Source organism: Ambystoma mexicanum, chromosome 7q (assembly GCF_040938575.1).
Source record: "Ambystoma mexicanum isolate Mex_15411 chromosome 7q, UKY_AmexF1_1, whole genome shotgun sequence".
In the NCBI taxonomy this organism is placed as follows: Eukaryota; Metazoa; Chordata; class Amphibia; order Caudata; family Ambystomatidae; genus Ambystoma; species Ambystoma mexicanum.
The window spans coordinates 546429124-546449084 of NC_090941.1; the positions used below are offsets into that span (position 1 = coordinate 546429124).

General features: G+C 44.1%; 1 protein-coding gene across 6 annotated transcripts in view; it reads left to right on the top strand.

The window, feature by feature from the left end:
* Window positions 1-19961, top strand: part of ENOX1 (ecto-NOX disulfide-thiol exchanger 1) — a 1853609-nt gene that overhangs the window by 675393 nt on the left and 1158255 nt on the right. For all 6 annotated transcript variants that reach the window (XM_069639318.1, XM_069639317.1, XM_069639316.1 and 3 more), the window contains one exon: window positions 3954-4022. The gene's annotated coding sequence lies outside the window, so the exon portion shown is untranslated. The remainder of the gene's footprint in view (window positions 1-3953; window positions 4023-19961) is intronic.

The window sequence follows — 19961 nt, forward strand, 5'->3', positions numbered from 1 at the left end:
TCCTTTGGACGTGGCGCACGAAGCCCCCTGCGGCTGTGTGTCCTGTGTGGTGTGCTTTTGAGCCGCCCCACCTTCCTGTGCTGCTGATACTTGGCACACCTTCAACTTAGCTCCTCCTCCTCCCCGTCCTCACTGCCTGCGCCGTTTTGTACTTCCTTATCCCCTCCCATCTCTCTTGACTAGCGTGGGCCGGCGTTCTCTGTGCGCGGCCGCCTCTCCACCTTTGCCCTTCCCTTGCCGCGTTACCTTGTTCCAACCACCTCCCTGATCAAGACAAGATGAATGTCGTGTCCTATACAAGCCCTATGGATGACGTCACCAACCTCTACAACATATGACCGGTACGTACAATTACACAACCAATGAAGGCGTGATATTTTTGACACTCTTGTTCCCCATTAACCCCACAGCTGTCTTCCCACTGTGTCTGGAATGGAGTATCCAAAAATCAATAACCAATCATAATCGGTCTGCACACGCTGCGTCACCTCGCGTGTGACACGCCTCCTCTTTAGGGGAGCTTAACCAGCGAATTATCTTCTGCACTTGGGAAACAATCTAGCTACCTCCTCCGGGAATACATCATCTATCCGCCGAGCTAAAACACTGAACTAGTAGGAATCCTCATCTATTCATTGATCTACAACATCAATTCATATGAAAGCCACACCTCCCTTATACAGGTGCCCGCGATCTAGACCAATCAGCGTGATCCGTCAGTCATACATGGGTGCTCGAAGCCCCACCCAATCCGCTCTGTGATGTTATAGTGGACGGCCCTCTTGCTTGTCCCGCTACACCTCACACATCCATCGGCGCTTATTAACCAAAATCTTTTTCAACACACTGTAACAACCGCCCTCCACCCTCTTTACAATTCCTCCCCCCTCCCGCACAACATTACATTGCCGGTTGTGTGTGCCATACTCACATCGAGTCCTCATTCGTCGGTGCCGCTCGACCGCGGGCACCTCTCCAAATCAGCTTGCCGCCTCCCCTCGTCTGGACCACGTCTGGACACTCGCCAATCGCAGGCGGGATACTTCTCAAGTCGGCTCCCGGCGGCCAATCTCCGGATTGCGCTGTCCGGTAGTCTCACAGTTCTGCGATGGTCCTGTAGTCCTCAAAAGGGGGCAACGGCAGAGGGGGCCACGCTGCGGGCCACCTTGACGCAAGAGGTCTTGTCGTGGTTGCCCTTTAATTTAAGCAGATCTCAAACAGATCTCAGCAGTGCCTCCAACTTGTCAGGGTGATTTCCCCGGGGCCGGCAGGGCTGTCTGTGGACCTACGGGGCTGGGGAGGTCCCAACTCCTCCCACGTCCCAAAAGGAGTATGAGGCACACACAAGAGCAAGATAGATACTGCTGTTTATTATAGAAACAGACAGGGACAAACTCTCAGAACCAGATGCATCCGGGAGGCTCTCATCATTAGTGGGCTTGCAGGCCCTTTTTACCGTTGTATGACGCGCTACGTGTGTCACCTGGGAAAACTAGCCCCAAAACCTAGCGCCACTTCGGGTTGGCTCCCCGAGTGGTAGGGTCAGTAAGGTTACCTATAGGAAAGGGTGTTATTGGGTGAGGAAGGGTCATGTGGTACCCTTGGGCCATCCCTAACAATTGCTACAACAAATTTGTTAAAAGGGGACACTTGGTGATTGGCTAGACTATATTGGCGTCACGATGCGCCCCTCGTATTCTGATTGGTTCACCCGCAAGCCCCTAAATCTGGGACCATCGCTGTTCCCAGCTCGCGGTGTACCTGGTGCTGGCAACAATGTGTGACTATGTGTCAGTGCCGGACAATAGACAGGTCTGACTAGTGGCTAGTGTGCATATCTTTCCCATCGCTGTAGGTGTCCAATTTGTCACTGTATTGTGGCAGATTGTGTCCCAGTCGTGAGACCCCAGCGCTCTTCTGTCCCGTATGTTTGGCATTGTGTCAGGTCGGCTTGGTCACGTGTGGCGAGACCGTGGCTGTAGCAGAATTATGAGCATTTGATTTGTATTTCGGCTCATACAGCGTTTAGCAGTGGCAGGTGTAACCTTGGCACGGGGAGCTTGGCATGTAGATTGCAACATCGCGGCCTTGACTATGGGCTCTCGTTGGGGGTCGTTCTGCGTGATCAGCGCCTTGCCGTTTTATCTGAGAAGCTTCTGCCTAGTGACTCTTGCTTTGCGGCCTACCTGGGCCTAGTTTCTGGGTGGCGGTACATGATCCATATCATGGGGGTTGCGAGGGGCGACAGAGGGTCACCTACATTAGTAGATATGTAGGGTGGCGTCTTCATGGCGTTATTGGCGAGAAAGCGTCTGCAATCGTATACACGAGCTCTTCAGGCATCTTGCGTTTCTGCGGTGCTATAGGTGGCCTATGTGGAAAATAACAACGATGCATGTCTGTGGGTGTACAGGGTCCTCTGTGTCATAGCACTGAGTATGTTCTTCATGTAGGTTGGTGTGTGAGTGACCGATGTATATGGTGTCACATGTGTTCTTTTCTGTAAGCTATGTTGTCATGGCATCTCTAACAATGATCGCGTTTTGTGCTTACTGTCTAATCGAGTTGGTCCATAAGGTCGATGTCAGTTCCACCTGAGGTTCCCGCACGTGGTTTCATTAACGGGCAGGCTCCCTGGCTGTGTGGGGTGTGGCCACAGTGGATCTTGCCGTCTGGTGTGGAAGTGAGCGGGTCGAATTCCTCTCGTGGGGCGTGCTTGGTTCGTGACGTCCTAGGCCATGGTTTGGATGAGAATGGGGGGAAGGGATTTTCCCATTTTCCCTCTTCACCTCATAGCATAGGTATAGGTATATCTGCAAAATTTGGTGCAGATTGGTGTTGAATTGTATAAGGAACAAAGCTTCATCAAGCCACAAACCCACAAACAAATGTTGACTTTTGCTGAAATCCAGGAAAAGGGGTGGGGTGTCCAAATGTCATGTAGCCAATAATGTTTGTAGGGTCCTAGCAGGTGACTGTGCAAAATGTGTTGAAGATTGGTTAAACAGTGTGAAATTGTATAGGGCACATACGCAAAACCACAACCCCACAAACCCACACTCAATTTTTCACTTTTGCTGAAATCCGGGGAACGGGGTGGGGTGTCCAGATGTCATGTAGCCAGTAATGTCCAGAGGCTCCTATCAGGTGACTGTGCAAAATGTGGTGCAGATTGGTGAAACGGTGTGCAATTGTATATGGAAGATACGCGAAGCCACAAACCCACACCCAAATGTTCCATTGTGCTGACATCTGGGGAAATGGGTGCGGTGTCCAGATTTCATGTATCCAGTAATGTCCAGAGGGTCCTAACGGTGACTGTGCAACATTTGGTGCAGATTGGTGAAACAAACCCACAAATTGTCACTTTTATACATATAGATATGTTTCGTATCTGGGTGTATTCTCTACCCTCCTTATTTGTTAGGGAGCACTGATGCAGAAGTTATTTAAACTATGATATAGAGGTAATGGGGGAAGGTTCCTCTAGGTCCTTTTTCACACTGCTATTGCTTACTTTTATACTGAGTTTTTCATTTGCTTTACTCCAGAACAAGTATTTAGATAGTGTGCTATTGTGCAGATACCAGCAATTAAAATATAGCTAAACATTATGCACTTTGTGTGAACATTCCAAATAATATATCGAATACATTTCTTGCTTGACCCTTTGTTATTTATATTTGCAGTAGTTTTTATGCCTAATAATAAAAAATCAGGGCACAACACATGTTGTGTTGTAACCTATGTTTAGCACTGGACCAGTTGAGGACCACTGCCAAAAATAACAGAATGATTTTTGATTTTGGAAAGAGGGCTGAAATGTGGGTTTTAAGATGGTTCTGATGGAAAGTAGACAGCAAGTAGACAGCAAGTTATTATTAATCACGTGGATCCTATAGGAAATCTGAATAAATGATTCATATTAATGATCGCCTGTTATGTTTTCACAGCTGCACAAATTCATCTTTTGATCCGACGTTCATTGTAAATCAAGCTTTGAAGAAGTATACTTATCTAAGGTATGTAACTCTTTATGTAAATATGACATGGTTTGAGAAAAGAAAGTTTGCCTATTGAAATCATAGTGGTTTCACAAAAAGGACAACATTGTTTTAAAGTAAATATAAATGACTGCATTGAAGGAGTGTTAGAAATAACCACATAGATAGAGATTACAATTACATTGTTGCAACGTGTATGTGATGGTGGTCATCACTTGCAGATCAGAACCACTTCATGTGTTTTGCCCTGTTTTTTGCCCATCAATCTAGGAACACTGCTTCTCAGAGGCTGAGACCTTCCTTAATGTTCAGAATGCAACTGAAAAGTTAATGTAGAAATTATGTCATCGGAAATGTTTTCTTTGGTATCAGGTAATAATATCGCCACATATATGGTCGCCGTAAATAATATCGCCGGGAAAATGTCGTGGCGATATTATTTGGGTGACCATATATATGGCGACACGGGCAAAAATGTTTTTAAATAAATAAAAAATTGGGGTTTGCGGGGTTGTCCCCCGCATGTTCCATGCAATAATGTCGCCACAAAAAACGACAATTTTTCAGCGATATTTTTGCATGGCGATATTTTTGTGGCGACATTATTACATGGAACCTTTTCTTTCCCCGATGCTGTACATGTGATATGCATTCATTTGTAGTAGACATCCAAAGGGAGGAAGACCTTTAGTCATCTCTACGCAACCACACAATTAATCATCCGAAAAACACAAGCAGAACATTGGGAAAGAAAAGCAATCTCTGTGGCCTTTTTTCTTGGCAGTGTCTACACTTACATAACGAGAGAACTCACACAATGTAATGTTACACAAATCTTATTTTGCATATCTATCTTTTCACAGTAATGCATTCAAACAAATAGGAGAAGATTCCAATTCCTTGTCTGGGTTCTTAGACTCTTCCTTCACTGTGTCTTGATTTAGAATGATCCATTCCCTACTGCACTTATTGCTAACCCCACTCCAATTTATTTTGAATCTTAACTTAACAATAAATACAAGTGAGATCTGTATTGCCAACCTCATTCCAATTTAGTTTGAATCTGAGATTGTCAATAAGCAAAAGTGGAAACGTTCTCACCTTAAGGCCTTCAAGTAATTGCTCCCATCTTTCAATATCCAAAATGAACATTCCATATAATTCTCTTCTCACTAACTTTATATTTTCCTGCTGTAAAGTCTTAAACTTGTTGACAAAATGTCATATATTTGATGTCCAGCTTGGTGGATGGCCCACAAATCAGTTTTTTATAATGATCGAGACTGATAACACATGAATATTGACAAACACAAGCAAAAGGTGAAGGTTCTCCAGAACGATTTTTGATTAACAAGACATTTATTTAGAACAGTTATTGGCATCTACAGATGATCTTGTCGAGCTGGCTTGGGCTAGGAGGATCATTTTAGAAATCAATCACCGTTGGATGTGTGCAGAAAGCAGATTTCAGTGTTTAGAACTCAAGGATTGTGACCATGTTTCATCTTTGACAGCTAAGACTCAACTCATTTTATATACAGTTTGATAAACAAACATGATAGATATTGTTTTTTGACTGTCGTCACCCTGAAGTCATCCCCTAATAATGTTATATTCTTCCTCACACCAACTATTTTTGCCTTCCCGTCAGCTACCACTTATATCACACTGTGGTTCAGAACAAAATGATATTCATATTGTAACTTTTGAAGGGGCGTTGGTTTACATTGTCACTAAAATGAATAGCCTCTACCCTTTCCAGCTCTTGCACCCTTGCATCAATTTGTCATGATGTGCCATGATTTCAACTGAAATTCTTCTCACAGCTGCCTTAGGAGCATTACAGTTTTTTGACAAACTTGTGAACATGAGATCACTGAATTTTAGGAATTTTATAATCCACTATTTCACACAACAAGGGTGCTTCTCATTCAATAATACTGTATTATTCATTTTCCATCTTTACAAGTCACAATATGGCAGCATGATCTAAAATGCAGTGTGGTAAAGTGACCTACACTAGACAGACAGAAAGACATAGGGTCACATTAGGAGCGGGGTGGTAATTCAGTGGCAAATCTGATGAATTACAGCCAAACTTGCTTACCGTAACCGCCACTTGGTACCACATATTTACTGTGGGATTACAAGTGGTGGTAGGGAAGTGCTAATTCATATTTTAGGGATTTTGGCAGAATTACCACTACTGAATATCTTGAGAACAAAATGTATTCTATGTAAGAGCGTGACTAGTGGAATGCAATTCAATAACATAACATACATTTATTGGCGTTTGGGGAGCATACGTACCATTGATCTACTAGTCCATCAACTTCTGCAATGGTCATGAAGCAGCTTGCCCCCTCTGTTGTCTTCATCTTTGCTTTTATTGCTAGTATAATTGCTGATGAATTTACACATTGAAGCCACTTCCCTGCACTATTGGTGCAGTGCCTAGATCAGGCTAGCAGCTAGTTTTTCCCATTATTCAATAAAGTCAGAGGACGGCCTGCCTTCTGTATCTGCTCCAGATTTACTGCTTCGGATGATTTGCTATGTATGATTACATTTCCCCACTTACAGCGTACTGCTGATGAAGGCATGGCTGTCTCAATATGATAATCATGTGCATCCTCCCATATTCATTTACTCCCAAATGCATCTCCTGAACACGTGCTACTGATAGTTTGCCTCTGCAAAGTAAGTCTACAGCTTTTTGGCATTAAACATAGTCACATAGGGTGTTAACAGTGAGAAGCAGAACGTTAGGAAATTTGGTGCTGCTGAATCTTTTGACGATTGGTGAAGCCATATGTTATGTTATCTTATCCGGATTTATAAAGCGCACCTTCACCAACAGGGGCAGCATGGCGCTAAGGCTAAGGACTAAACACATGGCAGCGCCAAGCAGCAGAAGCAAGCTAAGGCAGAGAAAAGAAAGGTCTTCAGAGCCCGCCTAAAGGAGAGATGATCAGTAGTTTCACGAAGAAACAATGGGATAGAATTTCAATGCAGGGCTGCTGCCATGGAGAATGAATAACCACCCACTCAGGAATATTTGAACTGAGGAACCACAATGAGCAGGGAGGTGGAGGAACGTAGCTAGAACAAGCTGGAACCATTCAAGAGACAACTGAAGACATGGTTGTTCGCATGACGTCGTTATTTGGGCCTATCCCCAATTGCCTTTCTGTTGCAGTATGTTGCCTGAAATGACTTTATCTGATTTTTTCTTTGTCATGCGCCCTCATGCCCACGGGTGCAAGGTCAGTGCTATACAAGTTATTAAAGTAAAGTAAAGGAGATGAGTCAGAACATAATGTCTGAATTTGGCCTGCAAATACTCAGGGCCTGTCCCATAAAAAGCTCATTGGACCATGCAAAAAGCCTTGAACTTAACTTGTTTAACCACCGGAAGCCAGTGAAGAGAGTTGACGATCCCAGAGGCTGAAGACCGGCGGCCGAGTTCTGGAGCAATTGCAATCGCTGGAGAAGAAAAGCTGGCTGTGCCAGAAGCAAAGCATTACAGTAATCAAGTGAGCCCGAAGTGAGAGAAGAAACTACCACTGGAGGAAGAGAAGAAGCAAGATAGGGTAAAACCTTGCGATGAGTCTGTAGCTTAAAGAGAAAAGATGGACAAACAGCACTAATCTGCTCCTGCATAGATAGTGAGGCAGAGATCTCCACACCTACATTTTTAACAACAAGAGAAGGCAGGGAAAAAGGGCCAAGTTCTGAGTTCCAGAAAGCTATAGACCACCTCAAGGACTCAGGCGTGGAAGCGATAATAAGCAGGTCCGTTTTTCTCCATTAAGGCAGAGCCAATTATTACCCATCCAGGAATGGACCGCCGAGAGGCAGGAGCGGCAATGCTCTGCAGTAGCTGGCACAGAAAGGTCAACCCACACACGGATTTGTGTATCTTCACCCAAAACCAAAAGAGTGTATGAGTTTAATAAAAGGAAAAATGTACAGATTAAAGAGGAGAAAGAGCTGAACCCTAAGGAACACCACAATTGAGAGGCATAGCCGCTGATGTGAAAGGAGGAAGTGAAAGAGACTGGGAGCGTTCAGACAGAAAGGACCCGAACCAGTCAAGGACCCGGCCAGAGATACCCGCAGAGGATAGCCTATCCCTAAGGATACCGTGGTCCACAGTGTCAAATGCAGCCAAAAGGTCTGGCAGGATCAGGGCTCCGATACCGCCCTGATCCACAGTCGGGGCCAAATCATCTGCCGCCGACACCAGGACCGATTCAGTACCCCTGCCAGGCCGGAATCCGGACTGAAAATCGTCAAGCGCCCCTGAGTCCTCCAGAAAGGAGCAAAGCAGAGGAGTGACCATAGCTTTGAGAAGTTTCATAGGAAATGAAAGAAGAGAAATAGGGCAGAAATTTGAAAGAGTGGACGAGTCCACATTAGGTTTTTTAAAAGAGGAATATTGAGAGCATGTTTCAGTAAGGCCGGTATGTGGCCATTCACCAGCGATATGTTTATCGCTGATGTGAGTGGAGGTGCAATACGAGGAATAAAAGCCTTAAGAATGCTAAGAGGAATGGGATTTGCAGGAGAAGCTGACTTCATGCTGTGGCTAGCTGACTTAATCTCAGAGTCTGAAAAAAACAGAAAAATAGACCAGCTAAAGACCGGAGGGCTCACAGCCACAAAATCTGTCTAATAAGCGTGATTTTATCATTGCAAAAATTAGAGAGTGAATCGCAGAGTATTTGTGAAGGAATCACAGCCTTGGTGGCAGCAGGGGAGAATAAGGAGAGAACAAGCTGAAATATCTCTTTAGGAGAATTCACTGCAGTTTCCACATGAGAAGCATAGTGAATACACTTTGCTGCTCTGCTAGACAATTGATAAGTAGCAGTAGATTTGCGCAGAACTAAGTGAGCCGTGGGACAATACCAAGGCACCACTTGCACTCTGCTTGTCTACGGGCAAGGCGAAGCTTGCCAAGATCAGCCGAAAACCATGGCTCAGAAAAGCAACCACATGGCTTAGAAGCTTTAAGCAGAGCTAAAGAGTTAGTTGTGGCTGTCATAGCAGAGGAAATGGACAGAAAATCACAGGAGCCATTTGCGGGGCAACAGATGTAAAATCCCAGAGGAAATATCAGAGTGGCTGATCCTGTCCCAATGCTGTGAAGGAGGACGTGGCATGATGGGTGTCAGCGCAATAGACGAGGCATTCACTGTGAATGGGATAATCGCGTGATCGAACCAGATTACAGGGAGATTTGGACAGGTTGTGACCAGCAAAAAGGGGGCAAAAATCAAATCCAGAGTGTTACACAGACAATGCGTGGGACCTGCAACTAACTGGGGCAGATCCAAATCCGACAAAGTGGAGATAAGATGGGACGGCCGAGCATCACAAGGATTATTAGAATGGAAATACATTATATATACTATATCACCTCTTACCTCTGTGAGCTCAGCTCACTTTCTCTGTCAACTCATCCCACATACATAGCCCATATGTGAAAACAACATTAACAAAGTTGAGATCGCTATGGGGCAGACTGGAGACCTCCTACTCATCTTTGTCTGGCTCGGAGGTGAGGTGCTGATAGGTTGTAAATATGAAAGGGCTTTGAAAGATGAAAGAATGCAAACAGCCTGCATGGTCTCCCTGCTCTAAGGATGGAACAGCTGTACCAATCTTATAAACATATCATCCACATCAAAGGGAGGTATATGGTAACAATGAGATGACTAGCCTGTCCACTTGTTTGAGTAAAAGGAATTGCTGGCCGCCTCTTAACTTAGTAGTTGGAGTAGTTGGAGTAATTATGGCCACGTATTACAGTATGCTAATTCAATGGGGAGGAAGGATAGCTCAGGGGCAACACGTTTGTCTTGGATGAAAGACAGCGCGGCACAACACAGGTTCAAATCCTGATCCCGCGCTTGGAAACCACTCGCTAGTATTAAGTGTGTTATACATGAACAATAAAATAAATTTAAAAAAGCTTCATTATTAGTGTGCAGAGTGCAGAGGAATTTCCACAGTGGATATGCGGAGCCCCATCTGTCATAGATGACTAGCCAAGTGTTGGCATTACATCTATGGAGCAGCCCCCATTACCTCTGCATTCTGGCCATCCAGGTAGTTCCTAAGATTGTCTCAGTCCCGAAAGGTTATCCATTCAGGGAGGATTATTTTGACTGATTTTCTGTCCTACCTTTTGCAATCGCATTGCACATTGAGAAACATTTACATGCTTGTGCCATTTCCATGGCAAGGTCTTCTGGAAGGAAAATTCTGGAGTGACAGTAAATTTCATGTCTGAATTAAGTGATGATGGTGGAATGCCTTGAAAAAGGAGTTTGGAAACAACCAGAAAACTACCAGCCGATTTCCTTAATTGATAGCATGGCCAAAATATATTGTAAATCTTGCTAACCTTCATTGCGGACTGGGGAAAGGAGAACAATCTTTTAACAGATTAGCAAGGTGCTTTTTGAACGAAGAAAAGCACCACTGAGCACTTTTTTTCTTGTTTGTGCCACAAGTGTTGTGTTCAAAATAACATGTTTTTATATTTAATTTAAATTGATTTTAAAACTGACTTTGATACGTTTGACAAGGCAAGCTCTGGACGGTTCTTGAACATCTGAATATCCTGATTTCCATGCTCACACCAGTAAGAGCTTTATATAATGGCAATCACTCTATGGTGAGATTGTGTCAGGAGGGAGAATGCACTGACAACTTCGATGTAGACACTGGTTTGAGACAGGCATGCGTTTTACCACCTATTTTGTTCTCCATGTATATCAACTCCCTTGCTGAGATTATTCAAAGTGTAGACTTTGATGCACCAAGTGTAGGTGGCAAATAAATTGGCATATTATTGTATGCTGATGATGTAGTGCTGATCTCCCAGGAACCCGCTGGAGTATCAAGCCAATTACAGTGTTTAGAATCATTTTTTGAGGAATGGGCAATGAGAGTCAATTTGTCTAAAATAAAAGTGAGGATCTGTCACAAAAAACTTAAAAGAAAGGCACTCTTCAAGTTCAAGGATGTAGAAATTCAACAGGTGGAGCCTTGTGATTATTTAGGAGTCTGATTGGCAGCTAATGGATCCTGCAGTAACACGATTGAACGTAATGTTTGTGTGTTAAAACAGCAAACTGATGCCACCTCAGCTTTTGCTAGGAAATTTGGTGGGAGAGCTACACTGAAATCCCTTGACGTTTATACATTGCTGGCACAACGACCATCCCAGTTTACCTAGAAATCGGGTTATTGCTCATACAATATGAAGTATGGCTAAGAGTTTTGCCTTTTTTGATCACCTTAATGTAAGAGCTGAATTTGAAGTTCACAAAAGTGTGATGTGGCAGCTCAGCAACTGTCAGTGGATTTGTTTTAAAGAAATTACAAGTATGTTAACGGATTTTGGTGCGACCCATTTATGGAATGAATCCAATGAGCTCTCTATTGAGAACCCCTTTAAAATCAAGAGGGATTTGAAGGGTTCTAACTACATTTCTTATCTTGTCCTGCATCGGGGAATTGAACATTATCTGAGCCGTATATACAAAGTTCTTATTAGACATATTACCTTTAATTGACGATGTGGATAGATAGAACAAGAACAGATCTTGTCTTTGTATTTTTTTGTACATTTCCTATTTAATCACTGAATCTTGTTTTGTTTTATTGGCGATTATATGATAAGGAAAAATAGGTAATACCTTATATTGTTTTCAATAGTGTTACCAGTACAAGAGATGCTAATACGATGAGACCGGAGGTTATTCTGACTTTTGTCACATTTTTAGATGCTGCTTGGTACAAACGTGCGAATTCTATGAAAATATTTGCATAATTTGTTTTGCCTTAACTATTTTGATGGTTTTATGTAGTTTTTAATTGTATTTGTTTAATTAATTTTTTCTCCTTTGTCTTTTATGATGTGTATGTTTTTATGGATGAATTGTTTATTCGGGTAAAACTTTCTAAATTGAAGAACCTAATGCACACCATATGCCTCAAAAGCAAGAAAACATGTCATTTTTAGTTGCTCTCGAGTCATGTGTTGCATATATGGCCTACAGCTTAATGATTTCTAGTCCTCTGGTTCATGGAAAATTCAGAAGTTGTATTTTCAATTTCTATTCCCCAGATCAACAATTATCTCTTCATAGTGGGGGCAACAATATTGATTGACTTTTAGCCTGTGTATTCCTCTTGCAATTATTAATGTTAACTTTTGTCTGGAACTTTCACAGACAAAAGAATTGCAAGATACGGACACAGAGGGTTCACTATTCATTTACACAGTTTCCATATCAGCTAGGATTGGGTATGTGCTGCTTGTCTTTGCCTTATTTTCTTGCAGCAATATTTGCAATGTTGTTAGCTCCTCAGAACCTGGTTTTGCCTTGTCTGGGATAGAAAAAAGGGGTTGTCTTTTCTCATGTGACAGGGCCTTGAATCCTAATTCCTGTTGTATGTGATAATGGTGTATACAATGATAGTAGTAGTACATGGGCCCCCTTTTTGAAGCGATCAACAGCAAGTGTCGCTCCTTCAGGACCCTTTAAAGATGCATAAGAATGGGGGCTTAAATTCCTTCCCATGGGTACGCTCTTACCTGATGCAAATTGTCCTGCTGTGGTGGGATCCCCACGTATGGTTTCTACAGATATGGAAAAGACAATCAGGCAGAAGAGTGCAAACGCCTGTTTCATTAACCCATCAACTCATGCAGATCAAGAGGATATGACAGAATGCATAGGGTCGGACTTTGTCTCTGATGTCTCTATTCTGCCCTGGTGGTCTCTTTGGAGTTGGCAAAAGAGTATGCTTATCCTTGGGGGGTCGGTCGGCCCCCGGGATCTCCCTTCCGTCCTAGGGTCATGGATGAAGTTCAACTCTTCAAGGCTCCTTATTTCCACCTGGACACAATGAATTGAGGGCGATGTGTTTCTTAAGATCTGCCATGGCTTGCAAATCCTGCCAGATGCCCACAGTTTCTTTAACCAGCCTGACCTAATTTGAACACAAATCTCATCAATCATCTGTTGATGAGAGGCAGGTACATGATCTTAAAGACCGTATAGCTATGAAACATGATTATCAGACTCAGGGAGAACTAATGGTTGATGCGTTTTCTTTTCCTGTTCTCCCAGATACTACGGGCCGAGGTCACGATGTAAATATGTTTGGACTGAGAGAAGTACGATCAGCTTTGAGCGACTTGCTTGCAAACGTCAATTTTATTGATGCTTTTATTTTGGCTTTAGGTGCTCCGTGTGCTATTTGTAAAAACTCGTTGATTGGGGCACTCATACTGCCTCTAATCCGGTCTCTGTTGCAGCCCAAACTTCTCTGACAGAATTTAGCTTATTCCCTGTAAAGCCAAGGGAGACAGCCTCTCTAGATGAGGGGGAGGCTGCCAATACGCAGAGTCCACTATCAATAGCTATTGAGACTCAGGTTCCACTGGCTTTGGGTGAGGTTCTATCGCAGCCAGCTTTGGAGGTGGTGGGAGGCCTAGTGCCCCCTCAGAAGGTGGGCACTGTTGGTGAGTCAGTACTGCCTGTTGAAATTGGCCGTAGAAGGAAAAAGAAAGCCAAGAATAGGAAAGAATCTAGCTTGGTACCCCCAGGAAATAATAAAGGTTCTCTTAAATTTCTGTGGCCAATCAAGGCACAGATTGAAACATTTCCAGATGACTTGGATTCTCCCAATAGGTTCTCAACCTCCCTGGTACATAGACCTGCCCCAAAGGAAGTGGGCAACTGCAAGAAAGGTAAAGCCCATCCCCAGACTAAGGAGGCGGCTGGTGCTCAGCCCTGTACTTTTGAACGCGAGGCAAACAAAAAATCGCTATGCATAGCATATTTACAACCCAAAATAGTAGAAGTGGCTGCTGAAGGATTGAATCTCTCTTCTCTTTCCACATATTCAATTGAATCTGATGAGGAGGCCCTCCTGGCCTTTTCGCCAGAGGAGGCTAGGCCCTTGTTACAAGCCACTGAAGTAGGAGGGGACAGGCCTCGGGTGTCTGGTACCCATGTGACCATTAACCCTGCTTTGACGAAACTGCAGCTTACTGCTCCTCCCTCTGAACCCACGAGTATGGCTGCCCAGCCATTGCCCACGGGACCTCCTAAATTCCTGACCATGGAAGAAAGGAGGAAATCCCTATTACAGCCAGTTGTGTTTGAGTCTTACCCACAGGGTCAGCAAGATTCATTAAGGTTCCTTTTGGGGGCTCCATCTTTAGACTACCGGTGATGGGCGAAGTTACTGATGAAAATCAAGGGGCCTCGTCGCCTGTTGTGGCCCCAAGAACAGGGGATCAGCTGAGTTACTTATGCCTGAGTAGCAGTTTTAAGGTTAAAGAGCTTTATCCGTTGAACCGCCAATATATCCTAACACTGTTTGGCCAAATAACAAGTCTACAATCACTTTGCACAAAGGATATTGCCAGAATCTTCTTTCTAGATTTTAGGCGTGTGATACGGTCAAAATTGGTTTTTATTCTAGGCGTATCTATAACCAGTTACTGCCGAAGCAGAATGTTTGTTAGACATGGACTACTCTTTATATGAGGATTGGCCGCAGTACGTTATAAAGGGACCAATTCAGGGCAGAGATGGCGGTCCTGTGCTTAATCCGCGAGAACCCTTAACAATAAATGTAAATCTGGCTTCTACAAATGCATCCAAGGATGGTCCTGGATGCCCATACCTCTGGAAATGCTATCCCAACTGCTATTGACACAAATGCTATATTGCCACATTTAACTACCCCCAATTCTGCCAGTATTTAAATTAATGCTACTGTATTTGATGCACATACCTCAGAAAATGCTATTCCAACTGCTATTGCCACAAATTCTATATTGCCACATTTAACTACCCCCAATTCTGCCAGTATTGAAATGAATGCTACTGTATTTGATGCCCATACCTCTGAAAATTCTATTCCAACTGCTATTGCCACAAATGCTATATTGCCACATTTAACTACCCCCAATTCTGCCAGTATTGAAATGAATGCTACTATATTAGATGCCCATACCTCAGAAAATGCTATTCCAACTGCTGTTGCCACAAATGCTACATTGCCACATTTAACTACCCTCAATTCTGCCAGTATTGAAATGAATGCTACTGTATTAGATGCCCATACCTCTGAAAAATGCCATTCCAACTGCTATTGGCACAAATGCTATATTACCACATTTAACTACCGCCAACTCAATACCGTTGTTAAGGATTCCCATACTACAGGAAAGGCTACTCCTAATGCTGCTGGTATTAATATCACCCAAGCCACTACCAGAAATGAAGCCTACATAGGCCACTATGAGCCCCATCTCAGGGGTGCCCTGATCAATGCCTGCTCTATCAATGCCCATGCACTAAATATTCACAACCTCATCACCACCCACAAAATGAACCTCCTTATGGTAATGGAAACTTGGCTGCATGATGCCTCAGGCCCTGCACTATCCCTAGCCCTCCCCCCAGGCTACTCCATCACCAGACAAGACCGCCCATCCAAAGGTGGCGGAGTAGCTCTTATTGCTAAAGACTCCCTTTCCATCGGGAAGGTTGACAAAGACATGACTACCTCCAACTGAAACTCAACCTCTCACATCACTGCACTATTGCCCTACATCTCGTCTATCGCCCGCCAGGACCTATAGGTGATTTCCAAGCGGCCCTCACCCACCTCCTCTCAAAAACTTTCAAAAGTCATTTTACTTGGTGACCTCAAACTAGGCCTTAATGACGCCAAGGACCCAGCAGCCAAGTCACTTAACTCAGCCCTTGAGACCCTAGGGTTTAGCAACGCTATAAACGACCCCACTCATACACTAGGCCAAACACTGGATTGGATAGCCCAACACAACTGTCCTCTCCTCATAACTGGTAATGCTCCCACCCCTTGGTCAGACCACCATATTATCATGTTCGGCATTCCCACTGCAAGGGTAAACACTCACCCCTCTACTCCCTTAACCCCTGCACTCTCCATAAGCTCCCGCCAAGCTCACCAAGAAAGGATTGTACCTTACCTACAGGTACCAGCTTTCAGACCCCCATTCTCCACCGACCCTGAGGCCCTCGCTCTTTCCTATGACATCGCCATCAAATCAGCAGTCAACTCCATTGCCCCGCTTAAGCCCCGCAAAGCCAAACCCACCAGCCACACTAACTCCTGGTTCACCTCAGACCTCCTCGAACTCCATACTAAAAAACGGACAGCACTATCATGCTGGCAAACCACCCACTCCGATGCAAACAGGACTTCCACATTTGCTCTAAAGAGTACAAAAAAGCGATAATTTGCGCCAAAGCCAACTGCTTTGAAACCAGAATCTCTGATGCTAAGCTCAACACTAAAGAGATCTTCTCCGTCTTCAGAGAACTATAGGTACCCCCCCACCCCACCCCACCTCCAGAATCTCACTAAAGACAAGGCGAGGGAAATTCAAACAGCCATGTGCTACAAACTGAACACTCTCCAAACAAAAATCCAAATGACCCAAAAATCAATCACTAACTAACATCCCTAGATACCTCCACCCTATTCTCATTCAAGGCAAGTCAGGAACAAGACATGATCAACCTCATGAAAACCATAAAGCCATCTAATTGTGAAAGGCGACACATGCCTGGCTGCAATCATCAAGGACTGTGCCAATACCCTCACCCCATTCCTGTCAACGCCACAGGGAAGGTTCCCTCCTGCCGCAAGGAAGCTTGGGCCCACCCTCTCTTAAAAAAAAAACACTCTCGACCCTACATCTCCAAACAACTACAGGCCCATTACCACCGTCCCTTTTTTTACTGAAAATATTGGACAATTTATCGAGGAGAACAAACTCCTAGGGCTGCACCAATCGGGTTTCCATCGTGGGCATGGAACCGAAACCGCCCTACTGGACCTTAAAAAACAGATGGACAATGCCAGAGATCTAGGTAAACTTGCCTTACTCCTACTACTCGACCTCTCAGCTGCATTTGACCTCGTTGACCATAATGTCCTATGCCACCACCCACTTCTACGGCCAAATTCTCCCCCAATATGACTGCTTGGATCACCTCCTTCTTACAAGGAAGGACCATGCCTCAGCCTCACCAACCATCGCGCTATGTGGGGTGCCTCAAGGCTCCTGCCTCTTGCCCACACCCTGCAACATTTTGACACACCCCCTCTTCCTCATCCTTGATGCCCTGGGTATTTCCTACACCAACTATAACCAGATTCTCCTCACACTCACAGGCAACTATGACATGGACTCTAAAACCCTTAACAACATCTACAACACCATGAATGGCAACCGACGGACTGTGCTTGAACTCAAACAAGACTGAACTTTTCTTGGTAGGATCCACCGACACACTCAAGAATCTTGACACTCAATTCAGCCACTTCACCATTGACTCCATCAGAATCCCGGGATCGGAATCAGTGAAAACACTGGGAGTCTACCTGGACTCCAACCTATCTATGACTAGGCAAGTTAATGCAATCACCTACTCTGCAGCATACCATGCCAAGCTCTTGAATACAGCTAGACCATTCCTCTCCAAGGAGAACTGCACCAACATCGCAAGAGCTATCACTGGCTCAAGGCTAGACTATTGCAATGTGCTCTTCTTAGGGACATCTGCTAAAAACCTTGAAAAATTGCAAGTAATTCAGAACAGCACCCTACATACAGCTCTAGGCATCCCCAAAAGGGAACATATCACTGCCGCCGGGCACTGACCACAAGTGCATCCACCTCACCTCACCTGCCTACCTATCACAAAGGATTCACCCCTCTACGCCCTTAAGACCGACTAGAACGCCATACTTAAACATGCTCCCTATGCCTTTGGTAAAAAGAGTTAGAGCAGGTGGCGCTAGCTTCCCATATCTAGCATCCCTACAATGGAATGCCCTACCACCACCACTACGAGCTGGAAAATCACAAATGGCATTCCGAAAGGCTATGAAAACCATGCTCTTCACCTGATCAACCACCGTACTAACCGCACATGAATGCATACTGTAAACATTATTTAACCTGCAAAATGTATATATAACCTGTGCTCAAATTGTATAAATGTATAACATGTAAATGTATGTCCTACCTGTAGTTCCCTGTAACTAAGTTCCCTTCATGTAACAGCGCCACGATGCCCAAGGGCTGTTTGTGTTCTATACAAATGTAAAAAATAAAATAAATAAATTCCTGATGGAACAGAAGTTCCAGGGTTCACCAAGTAGCACACGGGAGCAGAGGTATGTTTAACATACACTTTTAATGATGGTACAATAAATCCTGGCAAAGATCAAGCCGGCGTCCCATTAAGCAGGCTAAGCTACAACCGCCACTCTCAGAACGCCAGTGCTTCAACACTCTACCACCAGGCACACACACGTCACACACGCACGCGACCCTGTACCTGGATTATGACACATATTCCCCCTTTAGACACCCTGTAAACACCAACAACTAACACAGACCAAGTCGCCCCAATAGATGGTACAATATGTCCTGAAAAAGATCAAGCCGGCATCCCATCTGGTGGGCTAAGCTACAACCGCCACTCTCAGAATGCCAGTGATTCAACACTCTACCACCAGGCACCCACGCATCACACACGCACGCGACCCTGTACATGGATTATGACAATTCCCTACACGAGCATAACCCATTGAAAAGGGGCACCAGCTGAATTACTACAGTTTGTATTGTCTCCTGGAATATGCGTGGGTTCTGTCATCTTGGATCTAATAACAAATAATGCGTGATACTCCTCTCGTGGAGGGCTTTACCATTGTGCATGAGCCTGCCAGAAAAAAGGGCTAAAGGGTAGGCCTTATGGAGGCTTAATTACTGCATGGCGGTTGTCTCCAGGCTCTAAAATTGAAAATGTGTGCATGAGCCATCCTGACATCCTAGGTTGTAAAATAAAAAGGATTAATCCATCCGAAGAAGCTTTAAGAGTGCTGATTGTTTTAAACATCTATTTTAAACCTGTATCGACTTCCTTGACAGACTTTTTAACATCTATTATTAATGTACTCAATTCATATTCTTTGTTACCCAATGTGTGTTTTTTGGCTATGGTAATTCGGAATGCTTAGATGCCCAATGGTATCAACCTGGGGCAAACAGGCACTTTTCACAATCTACACGAGCCTGAGGAATACTTTTTTGAGCGTGCCTTGACAGCCTGGACCTTGTACCCTTAAACGGGAACATTTTAGATGATGTCCCTCCCGGTTATACTTGGTCAGATGGCTCTAGCAAATCTACCTTGGATTTTATATTTGTTTACTAAATGTTTTAGAGTTGATTCCAAGAGTGGTAGCGATTACTCGCTTATTAGGGTATGCTTTGGAGGTATTGTTATAGCGGATCACCCTGATCAGATCTCAGATGCTGTTGATATTAATCCTCAAAATCATGCTATAAATTTGGCAACTCAAGTATGCCTCTAGGTTTAATGCAAAGATTGATTGTGATTTACTGGCAGGTCTCTTTGTTGACATGTGTCCCCTCTCTTTTTCTCCTCATTTACAGGATATTCTTTTTGCTTTGATTCCATCTTCAAGTCCTAAAACTGACAGCAATCACATTGACCTATTCCATAAGTTCAGCACAGAGGTTTGTGCCAGGAAGAAGCAGTTGAGAGGGCACATCAGAAAAGGCCGAAAATGGGGCCCTAATGCACACATGATTATAGCAAAATTGAAGCAAACCTATAGAAATTGGGTGAAGGTTCAGCATGATTTGCTACTGCAAAAAAATGCAGAAAGCATGGTTACAGCCCTGGCCTCTAGCGATACGTCCAATATTTGGAGACTGAGACGAGGGGGACACGTGCAATTCTCATTGCAGCACCAGCTGATCCCAGGCCAGGTGTTGGAGATTTACTTTGGCAATCTATATTCTGCTGTAACTTGCACTGTATG